The following is a 14,737-nucleotide window of genomic DNA, read 5'->3' as shown; positions in this document are numbered from 1 at the left end:
TGTGTAAATGTCTGACCAAAACAATTAAAATGTTAATTATGCAAGAAAACCTTCGTGCTTTGGTCATCTGAACCACTTATTTTGACTTATTTTATTAATTTAATGAGTAAATTAGAAACACATTTTAATAAAGCCAAATAATTTTTTTGTTAGAAGTAAATACGTTTGTTGACTTAAGACATAAGAGACTATTTTTCACCACCTGCGGGCGTATTTATGTAATATGTATACTGAACAAATCAATGAACAAATAATTTTGGTGAACAAACTGAAAGTGAACAAATCTCTGAAAAGAATCATTAGAATTTGAAAGATTTTCCAGCACTAGTACACACATTCTTCCGTCACGGTTCGGCACGGTTAGCCAAGTGTGCTGAGAGTTCAGGGCAGAGAATGGTTTGTAATTGTGCCGTGCCGTCCCAGGCTCAAGTGGAAACACAATTGGAACCTTTTCCGAAGATGGAAAAGCAGCTTTTGTTTCTCGGCACATAAAGATGAACTTCTTACCGTGATCTCAGACTGTGGTGATGTGGTTTCTGCACTGCATGGATCTTCATGTGTACCTTCAGCTGACTTTTAAAAGAGAAACTCTTTCCACACTGATCACACGTGTGCGGCTTCTCTCCGCTGTGGATCCTCCTCTCATGTGATTTCAGATGTTGTGACTGACTGAATCTCTTGTCACAGTGTGAACACTTGTAAGGTTTTTCTCCAGTGTGGATCCTCTCATGTGATTTCAGAGATGATGAATCACTGAATCTCTTGTCACAGTGTGAACACTTGTAAGGTTTTTCTCCAGTGTGAATCCTCTGGTGCTGTTTTAAACATTGCACTGTCATAAAAGTCTTCTCACACTCAAAGCACATGTACTCTCTCACACCAGTATGTATTTTCTGATGTGCATGTAAAGATTGCCGGTGTGAAAAACACTTTCCACACACAGAACATGAATGTGGCTTCTCCTTCGTATGAACTGTCAGGTGTGCCTTCAGGTTTGATGCCTGAAGAAATGTTTTCCCGCATTGATCACATGAGAATGGCTTCTCTCCAGTGTGGATCATCATGTGACTTTTAAGGTGTCCTGATTGACCGAAACTATTCCCACATTGATTGCATACATATGGCTTCTCTCCTGTATGAATTCTCATGTGACTTTCAAGGTGTGTTGATCGGCCGAATAACTTTCCACACTGATCACATGTGAACGGCTTCTCTCCAGTGTGAACTCTCATGTGAAGCTCAAGATGATGTTTGCGTGTGAAACTCTTTCCACACTGATCACATGTGAACGGCTTCTCTCCAGTGTGGATTCTCATGTGAATCTCAAGACTTTGTTTGCGTGTAAAACTCTTTCCACACTGAGTGCAGGTGAAAGATTTCTTGGCTCTTCTTTTCTTTAAAAATGTCTGTTTAGTCTTTGAGCGACTCAAAGGTTTTTCTCCAGGTTTGACATGATGTTCCTCCTCCACTTCACTCAGTTCTTCACTCTCCTCCTTCACTTCCATCAGGTCTGATATGAAACAAAAATAAAATGTTCTAAATAATCAAAATAATTCAAAGAGAGAAATATGGAGTGAGTGGAGATAAAAATTATCCCAGATTTAACAGACAACTGCTATAAAATATTATAATAATTTAAGACTTTTTATAAATTAATTAAACATCCCTGAATCTTTCCATGAATGAGGTACTCTGATCTTCCAGTTATTTTTTGTTTTAACATTATAGGCACAAATCCCATGTTTCTGTAGTGAGAACTATTAAATATGTTTGATCAATGACACAATTATCTAACATGATATGAACATTAAAATACACTCTACTACCGTATTTTGACACTAACTTTTAGATTGATACATAATTATGTTAAAAACTATTAAAGTGCTTGGGGGGGGGGCACCAAAAAATCTGGGTCGTGAAAAATCATCACAATAGGCTACTAGTATAAATAACAAATAATACAACAGTAATATAGGCCTAGACCAAATTAGTCGAGAAAAAGGTGAATCTCCTGTGCCAGTCTCCCTCTGGTGGCCCCCTTCCCCACCTCCCAGTGGTCTGTTCGATTATGCCTCAATCAATGTCAAATTTGGCAGACACGACCTCAGACATGGCCTCGAAAAGGCACCAAGAGTCGGGGGCGGAAAAAAGAAAAGACAGCGGGATGATGCTCGCGTGTCGCTTGCATGTAAGAATGTTTTAAATAAAAATGTTAGTTTTGTAGCCCTTGCGTGTATGCATGTCCAGGGGCGTCGCTAGTAGTGCAAAAGACCCGGGGCTTTAGCCCTGCATGTTGAGTCTTTTACTTTAACGGGGGTCCGGGGGTTTCTTCCCCGGGAAATTTTGAAACTTGAGGACTGTTAAAGATGCAGTTAGTTTGTTTGAGAAGGAAAGGAAGGCCAATCGTTGGGGTCCTCATCGTCATATTTGAATGACAAATAAAGCTAATTTTCCCCCTAGGTAGGCTATTACGTTACAGATGTGTGCATAGGCTATTAGTGCAGAACGTTCCCTATTGTAATTTCTTTGCTTCAATACAATGTCTATCTGCCTCTTGGTAAGGTGAACTTTAGAAAAACCCTGCAACTGAACGTGATGTGATTTTGCCAAATTAGACCGCTTAGATAAGTTTTGTGCTTAGGGCCAAATAGCTAGCGCTGGCCCTGAAACTACTAAAAGGTGTTAATTATTAATAAGCCGTTCTATTCTTGATGCACCACAAGATGTCTCTCTCCGTTCTCTCTCTTTACTGAACATTTGTTTAAAATCCAATACCTATTTCATAGTGTAACTGTTAATCTAAATGTGATGAAGTGCTTGAATGTGTTCTTCGGCATCATAATTGAATGAAGTAGAAACACTAACCTCTTTGTTCTTCAGGATCTTCAGTGTGTTTCATTCTGCAGGGTTCTGGATCACTCATGTTCTCACTGTCCTCTTTAATAAACTCAGTCTTTACAGATTTCAGCTCTTCCTGATGCTTTGCTGCTCGTCTTCACTTGTAGATTGATGGGAATATTCCAGCATTTATTGGAGAATTACAGTGGGAGGGGCTTCACTGATGATGTAATTGCTGTGGGAGGGGCTTCATTGATGATGTGACTGCTGTGGGAGGAGCTGATCTGCCAAAATCTAAAATATATAAATCACAGAGTTTGTTTGTTTTTTGCTCATAGATATCAGAATATTATCATTTAAATTATTCCAAATATAATAGTAAGAAAAACAGTAGAAAGCATAAACAGGCTAGTAAGCAACAAATACGTCTGTTGACACCAATGAAATGAGCTTTAAGTGTCAATTTACAGGAGATCTGAAGACATCAGCATAATGATCATGAAATAAAAAGTGTTTTCAGCAGATCTGTTAATATTGATGAGCCTCAGACTATCAACACTCATTCAACAAGCCATTAGGGATCATCAACTGACTTTATTATGAGTTTTTAAGTTAGAAACAGAGTCAGGATATATGATAAAAGGTTATCGTAGGGTATCCAAAAAATAAAAGTATAAAATTAGTCAAGCAAATCCAGAGTCCAGTCTCGAACATAAAATATAGCCTACACCTCAAAGTTTGAGCATTTCCATCCCAGCATGAAATAGGCAGCCGTAGGTGTTGTATGACCAGCATTAGAGCAGTGATGTGTAAACTGAATTTGGTGTGTTACAAAGACATAGTATAGTCATAGTATAATACATAATATGCAAAGCACATTTTATACTAAGTGTTGTGGTATGACCAGTAGGACATCATTGATGTGTAAACTGAATTTGGTCACACTACAGTGTTTAACATTGAAGTTAATTACTTTTTTGTAGTAACACTTTTTTGGGTTTTGCACTTTGCAGACTTTCCCTCAGGACGTGTCTCTCCGCTGCCTGCTAATAGAGATAATTTGGAGATAGCTGGCATTTGTGTTTGAACAACGTTTTGCTCAAGAGTTATTGATCCAGGAAGTTCAGATCTGTGAATATATTGCCAACTTTACTGAACTCCATGAACCGGGCATTGTTAACGTACGGATCTCTGAAACACTGCCAGCGGGACATTAAACAGGACGTGTTTGTCCGAGCTCACAATGGTAAATGGTAATGGACTGGTAAATGGACTGCATTTATATAGCGCTTTCACAGACCCAATGGCCACCAAAGCGCTTTACAATATTGCCTCACATTCACCCATTCACTCACTCATGACGGCGGTGTCAGCCATGCAAGGCGATCCAGCTCGTCGGGAGCAGCTGGGGTTAGGTGTCTTGCTCAAGGACACCTCGACACTTGGTCAGGTGGAACCGGGGATTGAACCACCAACCTTCCGGTTTGTAGACAATCTACATGAACCACTGAGCCACTGCCGCCCCACTGCCGCCTCACAATAGGTTTTGCGAGGGAACGCAGATTTCTTTGCGAAGGACCGTAAAAGTTTTGAGAGGGAACGTAGATGTTTTACGAGGGAACCGCACTCCCAATAGTTCAAGTCTTACCTCTAAGGTAGGTCCTTTAGGGTATCGTGGAGAGGCGTGGTGTCTAAGACCCAACATTGAGCTACAGGAGTGCCTCAGGGCTCAGTGCTTGGACCCCCTCTCTTCTCCATCTACATGGCATCACTAAACATGGCTTTTCCTATCACTGGTACGGTGACACACAACTCTACCTCTCATTCCAGCCCGACGATCCGACGGTAGCCGACCGTATCTCAGCCTGCCTGACACACATTTCTGGCTGGATGAAGGACCATCACCTTCAACTAAACCTTGCAAAGACAGAGCTGCTTGTGGTCCCGGCCAACACAACACTTCACCACAACTTCACCATTCAACTAATCAGCTGGCCTTGCACAGTAAAACCTCTGCATCTGATCCAGAATGCTGCAGCTAGAGTGGTCTTTAAATGAGCCAAAGAGAGCATGTGGTACTCCTCTCTTCACAAAATTGCACTGGTTGCCAGTTCCCGCTCGCATCAAATTCAAGTCACTGACGTTTGCCAACAGAACAACCACTGGCTCTGCTCCCTTTTACTTAAAATCATTACTTCAGACTTATGTGCCATCCAGGAACTTGCGTTCTGCAAGCAAACAACGTCTTGTGGTGCATCATCTCAAAGAGGCACAAAATCTCTTTCTCGGACCTTTACCATGACTGTTCCCTGCTGGTGGAATGATCTGCCTAACTCAACCAGAGCTGCTGACTCCATAGCCACTTTTAAGAAACGGCTGAAGACGCTTCTTTTTCGACAGCACTTGATCCAGTAATACTAACTTTCTCTTCTATTCTGTTCTATTTTAAAAAAAAATTAGCATGTACTGCGTTAGATTAAACTGAGATGGGTCATAGCATATCGTTATCCTACTGTTAGTTTAACTGCTTCTATTGTTCTCATTTGTAAGTCGCTTTGGATAAAAGCGTCTCCTAAATGAACAAATGTAAATGTACTTTTTTTCCCTCCCATCCCAAATATTTTCCACCATCTCCCTTTAGGGGCTCTGTAGAAATGAGCTTTCAGTGGCCATTTACAGGAGATCTGAAGACATCAGCATAATAAATGAGGTGAAAACAGGAACTATTGTCATGAAATAAAGAGTGTTTAAGGCAGATCTGCTAATATTGATGAGCCTCAGACTATCAACACTCATTCAACAAGCCATTCAGGATCATCAGCAGATCATCTCACTTTATTCTGAGTGTTTGCTGTTAGAAACACATTATTTGAGTCTGGATATATGACAAAAGACTATAAAACTGCTCTACTGAAAGATGATGCTGATATTTCTCTCAATATGACATGGATAAAACACCCAATACTACAACAAACAAACACTAATTTCACTCATCTTCAACCACTACAGCTACATGACTATGAACTGAAACATGGTTTGATTTTATGATAACTACATTCATTGTATTAAGGTAATTAGATCTCTAACACATAACTAAACAGAGACTAACAATTTTCAATGACAATTAGATGATTATCTTTGCTTATATGTTGTGAACAGCAGCTTAGCTAGTTATATTCCTTTTGCTTCTCTGTTTTATCTCGGGATGCCCATCATGAGGTAACTAGAGAGTACGTCAGCTCCAGTCTGGATCCAGCCTCTTATGAAGACTTGAGATGCTCAACACCTGTGAAGAGACCAACTCTTGACTGACAGGACTCTGAATCAACGTGATCTCATGAGAATACGTGTGCATTTTTACATAAAGTGTGATTATACCACATGTACATTACGTACACATATGTATGGTTATGTAGCCTAGTTGTAAAGTTAGTATAACTTTATTAATATAAAAAACATCATTGAATCTAATTTAAGTGTTTTGTCGTGTTGGGGCAGGGCTTTTTACATGTCTCAAAAGTAACAGATCAAATTGAAATATTTATGGATATTTATGAGTTACTGTTGCACTTTCTTTTGTACTTTTGCATAAAAAATGTCTTTTATTTAACACAATTGTTTCTGGACATTAAGTTTTAAAGAGATATTTTTTTTAAATATTATTCATATATACTTGTTTATATTCCTATAGATGTATTTGTTGAGCTGTTTCGCATACAGTTATTGCTAAACTAAAATACAATTTTCAGTGTGATGTTATGTTTGTGGCTGTGGCAAAATAATAAATCACTGTCAAATGTATGCCAGATAATACCAATACTCTAGTTCACTGTATGTATTTGTTCAAGTTTTATTAAGGGATAAGTCTGAAACACGGCATGAAATAATTCTATCAATTCACTCAGGGCTGCAGACACAGACCCATGTTGAGAAGAGGAAGAGTTGCTGCATTAGAGCCATAACGTGGATCTAAGCGAGTTCACACCGGATTCACCAAAAAGCTTGTCCTGAAAGATGGAGCAGTTTCTACTTTAAAAGCAGAAACTGATGTTTATGAGACACAACACGTTTTATGCTTTGCCTTTGTTGATGTGTTTTCCATCGCTATATGGGCCATTCTACAGAATTGGTGCAAAGTCAGAGTTGGAAACATCTTGAATTTTTTTTGCTTTTTCCCACAAATTTTGCATGTATGCAAATTGTATAATATCCAAGGTACGCTTTTCTAGTAATTGTGCAGTTAATTCTCATATTGTATTTTCAGAAAATGCTGGAATATTTTCCTTCTCCCCAAATTTGTCACTACCGAAACACAATATTAAATAATTTATTAAGAAGGCTTATAATGACCTATTAAGATTTTGTTTACATCTACCTTATAAATATATATTTTTTCTATTTTTAAAAAATATTTTTACTGGTTAAATCAATAAAGATTATAATTTTAATAATATTTTAAGTGTGATTTATGAGATTTGTTGTATTTTGAACCCAATCTTTCTTTGTAGAAGGCATAAAGTTTATCATATTGATTTCAAAGTTAAGGATTCATTAGTTTGAATATGCATTGAACCAAACACTATCATAACATCTTAGTTGATAATTCAATATACTTTAATTTTGACAAAACATCCCATCAGTAACGTGCGGTGAAATCTGGTCATGGGTAGGCTGTGACCTATCAATGTGGCATATGTTCATATATTCATTCAGTTAATGTAGCAACCCAAGTTCATATCAGGCATCATCACATCGCTGCCTCAGCCTGCCTGCATACAGCAAAGTCATATGTGAGGCTAATGCACAATCAAATCTAATAATCAAATTAATGGACACATCTATGATAGATATATATTATACAACAAACAAATGTTTTGTGCGGGACACAGTAAGAGAGGGAGGCGGCGCGGTGTCAGCGAACCGACAAGCAGCCTAGTCACTATTGTGTAGTTTGTATTAATGCCATGGTTAAAAAAAATAATGTAAAAGTTAAATAATAATTCACTTAGACTTTATAAGAAGCAATTGCGACTTTATTTCACACAATTCTGACTTTATATCTTGCAATTCTGACTTTATAACATGCAATTGCGACTTTATTTCACGCAATTCTGACTTTATATCTCGCAATTCTGACTTTTATAACACGCAATTCTGAGAAATAATGACAGAATTGCGAGATGTAAACTCGCAATTGTGAGATAAAAAGTCGCAATTATCTTTTAAAATGTTTTATTCTGTGGCGGAAACAAGCTTCCATACCTCCTGGCCTCTTCCTCCCCATCCATCCTCCCTGATGCGTAGCTACCGGGCCGGCCCAGCTATCGGTAGGCGCCGGCGGTGCCGCGGTAGTTACCAGTGATGCGCGGGTCAATGTATAAACAAACCGCACCCGACCGACGTTTTCAACTAACCCGCCCGCAACTCGGACCGCAAAAAACGAAAAAGAAAATATTGTACCCGACCCGCTTCCTGACCCGCATTTTTTTTAAAGTAGCTATAATGCTCATAGTAGCGTCTTAATATAACTTAATATTCTAATTTTGTCAAGAATTATAAAAAATCGTCAATATAAGCTCATAATTTGTACTAAAATAGTCTAAATGTTTAGTTTTAAAAACAATTTTAAAAAGCTGGCTATGTCTATTTTGATGTTTCTGCGCAAGTTCAGCAGACAGTGAGGTTCGGGTTTGTTCCGATCAGGGCCCGGTTTCCCAAAGCGTTCTTATCTCTAAGTAGTTCTTAACCTATTCCTTAACCTCTCTCTTAACCTTATGGGACGGTTCCCGAAACGTTCGTACGCTAAGTATATCTTCTGTAAGTCACACTTTCGTAAGGTTGGTCTGGACCATTCGTAGCTCTCTCTTAGCGTTGTTGCAGGTCTAAATGAATATAATTCTGAAGTTTTAATACACCCAGACAGTATTAAATTAGGCTAATTCAAGTGTTTTCATGCAAAGAATAAAATTGTCATTACACTGATTGTTGTTCGATTTTTAATTATATTATTATACAATATTATGAATTGAATTAAAACGCTCTTTTAAAGGCCAGTGAAAGCATAGGCTATTGTCAGTTAAGTCCTACTCGGACGCTAATATTGTTTCTCATGGGCTCGTCCGGTATTTTAAACATTTACAGGGGTAAGTCGGTGATTTTATTGCCGTCCGAATCCATAATATCAGTGTTTTTCTCACCCAATCCGCGTAAAAATCCCTGGCCAAATTAGTACCTTCTGTTTTTGTGACAAACAGGTCGTGTGGTAATTTAATTGCCGTCTGAATCCACATCTCTGAGTTTACAAGAGATTCAAAATTCACGGTTTAAATCCTTTTTGATCACTGCCGAGCACCGTACGCAAGATGTAAACTTTTATTACTGAAATGCTGGAAAGTATTTACACAAGAACAATATTTCATCGCAGCTCCACCTCAGCGAACAAAAATGAGAAAGAAAAGGTGGCATGTAAATTTTTGAAAAGGTTATTGTGGCAGCAATAGGCTATGTTACAATTTTAAAATATGTAGGATAGGCTATTATAGGCTATTTATAATTTGGATTATTTTTTATAATATCCAATAATCATAATAAATTGCAATTTCAACTATTTCTGAAGTGCTTCTTTTATAAAGATGACCGCTTTTTCACATAAACAGCCCCTGCACGAGAGAATAATTGATCCTCGAGCCATCGATTTCAAACAATTCAGCACCATGGCCACGGACAGCGCCGGGTCACGTCGCACGTAAGAAGGTATATCTTAAACAGCTTTCTAAGGTATAGTTCGGGGAACACACTTAGGAAAATAAACAAATTTGGTAAGATATATCTTTCGAGCCTTCTTAGCAGGCTAAGAGTGAGCGTTATCGGGAAACCGGGCCCAGAGCTCGTGAGCGGAGAGCGCATTTCTGAATATTCCATTCCGCTCCGCTCACGGTCGCTCGCCCAACCCAGATGGCCTGCTGGTTCGAAAATATGTGGAATAAGGGCTGCCTCCGACTAATTTTTTTCTAGTCGACTAATTGTTAATTTAAGCCATTCGTGGACAAATCGCCCCTTTATATTAAATTAATTACTTAAATAGGCTAGCCTATAAGCGTAATGACCGCACGCAAAGCTTGCCACAAAGAACCGGTTAAAGTAATGATTATGAATGTGTCTAAATTAGCAAGGAGACATTTAATTGTTTAGTAATAAACTGGCCGGTGTTTTCTGTGTCGCTGCAAAGATGAAGTTGACAATGCGGAGATTGCGGACTCGCCATGAACGCCAGAGAGAAATGCACATTTCATATGGATTAGCCTACATAATCAGAGAGTAGGCTAGCCTATTTATTTTGGTTTGAATATTTTCGTTTAAAAGTAGACATTTCAAGCTTTCTGTAATATATAGCCTATATTTATCAAATCTGTGAGTGTGGCACAAGCTGAGTTTCGGCGCCCTCCAGTTCACATGCAGTGATCGTGCCGGCGCCTTATTTTGTCTGCTATATACTGGCTTCTTATTTAATAAATACGGGCAATTGATTGATAAAACATTGATCAAAATTAAGATACAATTTATTACAAAACGAAAATCTTTTAAAAACAGTTTTCTATAAAACAAAACTTAATGAAGTCGACGTCGTCAAAATCATGTTTTACCAAAAACAGCGCCGTTGCTAGGAGGGCGCCAGCGCCTCTGCCTCTCAGCGCCTCTGCCTCGCGAGTGGATGACAGCCTTGAAGACGCCTAGCAATGATATACCTTTAGTGGTAGTATACCTTTAGTTAAGTTAACGCAGCGCGCTAAGAAACAATGTTATCGGAAAATGCAGCCCAGGTATATGCATAATGGAGATTCCAAAGCGCTCTTCTTTGGTCAGAACCATGGAGAGCGATCGTGGATTTACTTTAACAATGCAACACAATATTTAAAGAGCATCAAGCTATTAAAATCTATATTATGTATACGCACAGATAATATAACAGTAGGCTATATTAGTCAATATTTTTTTATTAGGTTAAGCAGTGATTGGATAACGTTTTTATTTTTTTATTTAACGTTTTTAATTTAAGGCCCACCCACAATTGGTCTGGCTTATCCAAAACTGGAATCCTGGTGCCGTGCCTGGTTGGTCGTGCCAGTTTTGTGGTTATCAAATGTGTTAATAGCATCGCAAGAAGTAGCCTACACATGACAAAGCCAGCACTTTGGTCATCATCTTTCATTATTTCGGCAAATGTCTCCCACACTTTGCTCTTTCTATTTGTGTATTTGCGGAGCTTCCACTCCCCAGTCTTCACCTTTTCTCTTGCCGCCTCCATCTCTACCTGCAGACTGAGCTCGTGCGTCATCTTCGCGCCAGTTATTCAGCCAATAAAGTGTAAATTAAATTTAAAACGTATTCATAGAAAATTGTGTCTAGAACTATTTAAATTACAAAGGTTTAATTGGCATCTTTATTTCAAACGACCCGACCGACCGCGACCCGAATATCATTAAAAATATTTTTGAATGACTCGTAACCGCAGGTAACCGCGGGTGACCGCAGGCACCCGCTCATTTCGGATCAACCCGCGCATCACTGGTAGTTACCTGAGAAAACGTTTTGGAAAAGACGGGCTATGGACCCAACCAACTCTATAGGAGGGGAGGGGAGAACTCCCTCACATGGTACAACCCAGAGCCATATAGAGAAATTTCATTTCTCTCTATGGCTCTGGTACAACCCATGCAGAGGCTGCGCGCTGCGGTGTCAGAATGCGGAACGTGTGTAGCCTAATGTAACTAACGTGACAAATGTGAAAAAACAAAAATCCTCGACCGGCCCAAAAGTGAAGCGGGCGGCCCACCGGGAATTCTCCCGATTACCCACCCCGGGCCTGTTGACAGCCAACGCTAGGTGCCGCTAGATCGGGAAGTGCGGATTGAGTGAGAGCGAGTGGATCACGTGACATGAAGCAAGCTCGGTCTCTGCCTCAATGTTGATAATTCAAGACAGCATGAGAACTGACTGCGCATGCGCAAACCTACGTAAACTACGTTCTATGGACCAAAGAGGCACTGCTAACCTCTGCCTCAATGGCCATGGCCTTGAATTTCCTGCATGAAACAATGGTTTTAGGAGTAAACAATGGCAAAATGAGTATATTATATGTGTATTCCTGAAATTTTTTGTTACAAAAATTAATATTTGGAATAAAATAAATGCAATTAATAATGTGGTGAATTAATAAAGTTCTTGGAATTAATAAACGTAATGTCAACATTTCCTTTGGTGAGGCACTGCCTACCCTGCCTACCCTGACCGCACGTCCCTGCATCCCATGTTACGGTAGTGACTGCACATTTTTGGTAGTGACAGTAATGTTTTGGTAGTGACCACAATACTTAGTTTGCCATGGCTGAATCAGACTGTCCACATGTTATGTTAATATAAATAAATAACTATGATGCGCATATGCAGTCAGTACATATAGCAGACACACATCTGACAGTAAATATCTTATAAGAACACCTAGAGCTATTCTATACTTTGGGTCTTGAGGTGCAAGTGAGAAGAGGTATGCTCATAGATTTTTCTTCCCAAAAAAACAACAACTTACAATGTAGACTCAGAACCACTTTGTTTTATTTTCACATTTTCAACATTTTGTTTATGAGTCATTCAGATAAATCTCCAGAACCACTGAACTATCTGTGTGTGTGTGTGTGTGTGTGTGTGTGTGTGTGTGTGTGTGTACTGGTGTCTGATCACCCTCACTGGAAGTGCTAGGTGGTGTGGAAGCCCTGCAAAATGTCTCCATCTCTTTTTGTCTTTTCACCATCATCCTGTGTCTTTTCTGTCTTTTCCTCCATGCTTTTCTGACATGTCTTTGCTCCCTGTCAGATAATTCACTGATACTCTTCAACTTTCCTTCTTCCCTTCGTTTCTTATTTCTTTCTTATTTCTTTCCTTAAGTATTCCTCGTACTTCACTGGGTCTTCCCTCAACCTTTGTTTGTATTCTCTCTGTCTCTCTGTTGTAGTTTTTCTATTTTTTTTAGGCATGTTGGTGTTTTATGTCATTCTCCCTGTCAAGTTAATCATAGAAATTAACATTACTGACAACAACCTTACACCTAAGCTAGTATCATGGACTGCAACCTTAAGTAATTGTAACCACATCACATTACAGAATTTTAACAGAATACTGCATACTAAAACACTACTAAAACATACTACAGTAGTAATTATTTGCATAACTGTACTAAAATGTAGTTTATTCCTCCAAATAAAGGATTATGTGTTCCCTTTTGTCACTACCAAAAATATGTCACAACCGAAACTTCAAGAAAATGTTTCGGTTGTGACTGTTTTGGTAGTGACAATTTTAGATATTTTTGATACCTAGCTCGAAGATGCTAATCAGCACATGGTTAGCAATCACTGGTCAGAACAGTTAAACACATATAACAACTAAATTTTATGGAATAACATCCAAAAAAAATTTCTCAATAGCAGAAAAAATGAGTTTGGTAGTGACATTCCTTAAAGTTGCACACAGATTTTTAGACTTTAGAACACATTTACCTCAAAATGATGGGATCAATCTACTCACCATATAGCACATGAGAGAGAGGGACACAGGAATATTTCCTGATCAAAAATGTAGGGCTGTGGTTAAAATCAGTCTCAGCCAATGGACTACAACATTCACTGTTTTGGTAGTGACATGAAAATGCGGGACATGTTTTTTTAGATAAAGTTTCATGATTTAAAAATAAAATATAAAATAAATATTTTTTTTAACTTCATTTAAAAAAAATATATATATATTTTTTTTTTTAAACAAGAATGGAAAAATTTGCAAAAATTTTTTCAATATCATTTTCACAAGTTGAAATTTAGGGGTTAGGGTTTGGGACAGCCACCTCCTAATTGAAAGTAGTCCATAAATTATGATTTTATATATATAAAGCTTACTGATATCTTAAATATTATTGTGGGTTTCAATAGATAATTGAAGGATCTTAGTAAACATCTAAGATTTTAATAATTAAATGCTTTTCAAATGTGTTTTTTGGATGAGGGACAGCAGTTTGCACCAATTCTGTAGAATGGCCCATATAGTTGTATTTATGTTGTAGCAACGCTGTTTCAAACACATACAAAAATTTTAATCCCACCAGCGATCGTTGAATGATGGTGTTAAACATTTTCTTTACTGTGGTAAAACCATGGTTAGTCTCGTAATGTGCTCATGGTTCTGACGACAGATATTTGGCTACATTCGTTTTGTGGAGTGTGTGTGTGACTGTGTGTGTGTGAGTGCTGATCAAATAATCCCTTCGAGGATTGTAATATTATGAGGTAGAACGATTGTATGAAATGCATGGATATTTCTGCGTGTTTTAACATAAAATCAGTAGCATTAAATAACCGCTTATAGAAAAAGTATGAGACTACAGAAAAAAAAACATACCTCTCTGAAACGTCCTGTAACAGCCGTTTGTGCACAAGCTCTGCTCGATTCCTCTCCACTATTCTCTAAGTCTGATTCGAGCTGAAATTAACAAGGCAATAGGCTCTATGCACGAACGCTGCTGACGTATTTTCCGGTAGGATCTCAGCCGGCGTCTTTACTTCCGCATAGCGTGTTCTATGGGACAATTCACTTTAATAAAATTCATTTTCTCAGAAACGGAGACAACGATTTTAGAAACTGATTCGCTAGTCGGATTTCGCGCGATATGAGAGAATACTCACCCTCAAAGTTGTTGATGTAGCTCGAAATTTATAATTTAAAGAACTTCTCTATCTTACTCATATGTGTGACAGTTAACTGCCTCACAATATTGTTAACATCATTCACGTTAACCGCTGGAAGTTCTTGTAAACAGCGAGTGTAATTTGCCATTATCTCCACCTAATGCAAA

General features: G+C 38.4%; 1 protein-coding gene across 1 annotated transcript in view; it reads right to left on the bottom strand.

Annotated features, from left to right (window-relative positions):
- The window catches only part of LOC311087210 (uncharacterized protein), a 191,688-nt gene extending 177,370 nt beyond the window's left edge, over positions 1 to 14,318 (bottom strand). Inside the window, exon 1 of the mRNA XM_084120478.1 lies at positions 14,284 to 14,318. The gene's annotated coding sequence lies outside the window, so the exon portion shown is untranslated. The remainder of the gene's footprint in view (positions 1 to 14,283) is intronic.
- Positions 14,319 to 14,737: the final 419 nt, after the last annotated feature.

Source organism: Abramis brama, assembly GCF_963993115.1.
Source record: "Abramis brama genome assembly, chromosome: 1".
Taxonomy (NCBI): domain Eukaryota; kingdom Metazoa; phylum Chordata; class Actinopteri; order Cypriniformes; family Leuciscidae; genus Abramis; species Abramis brama.
This window is presented reverse-complemented; position numbering and strand designations above follow the sequence as displayed.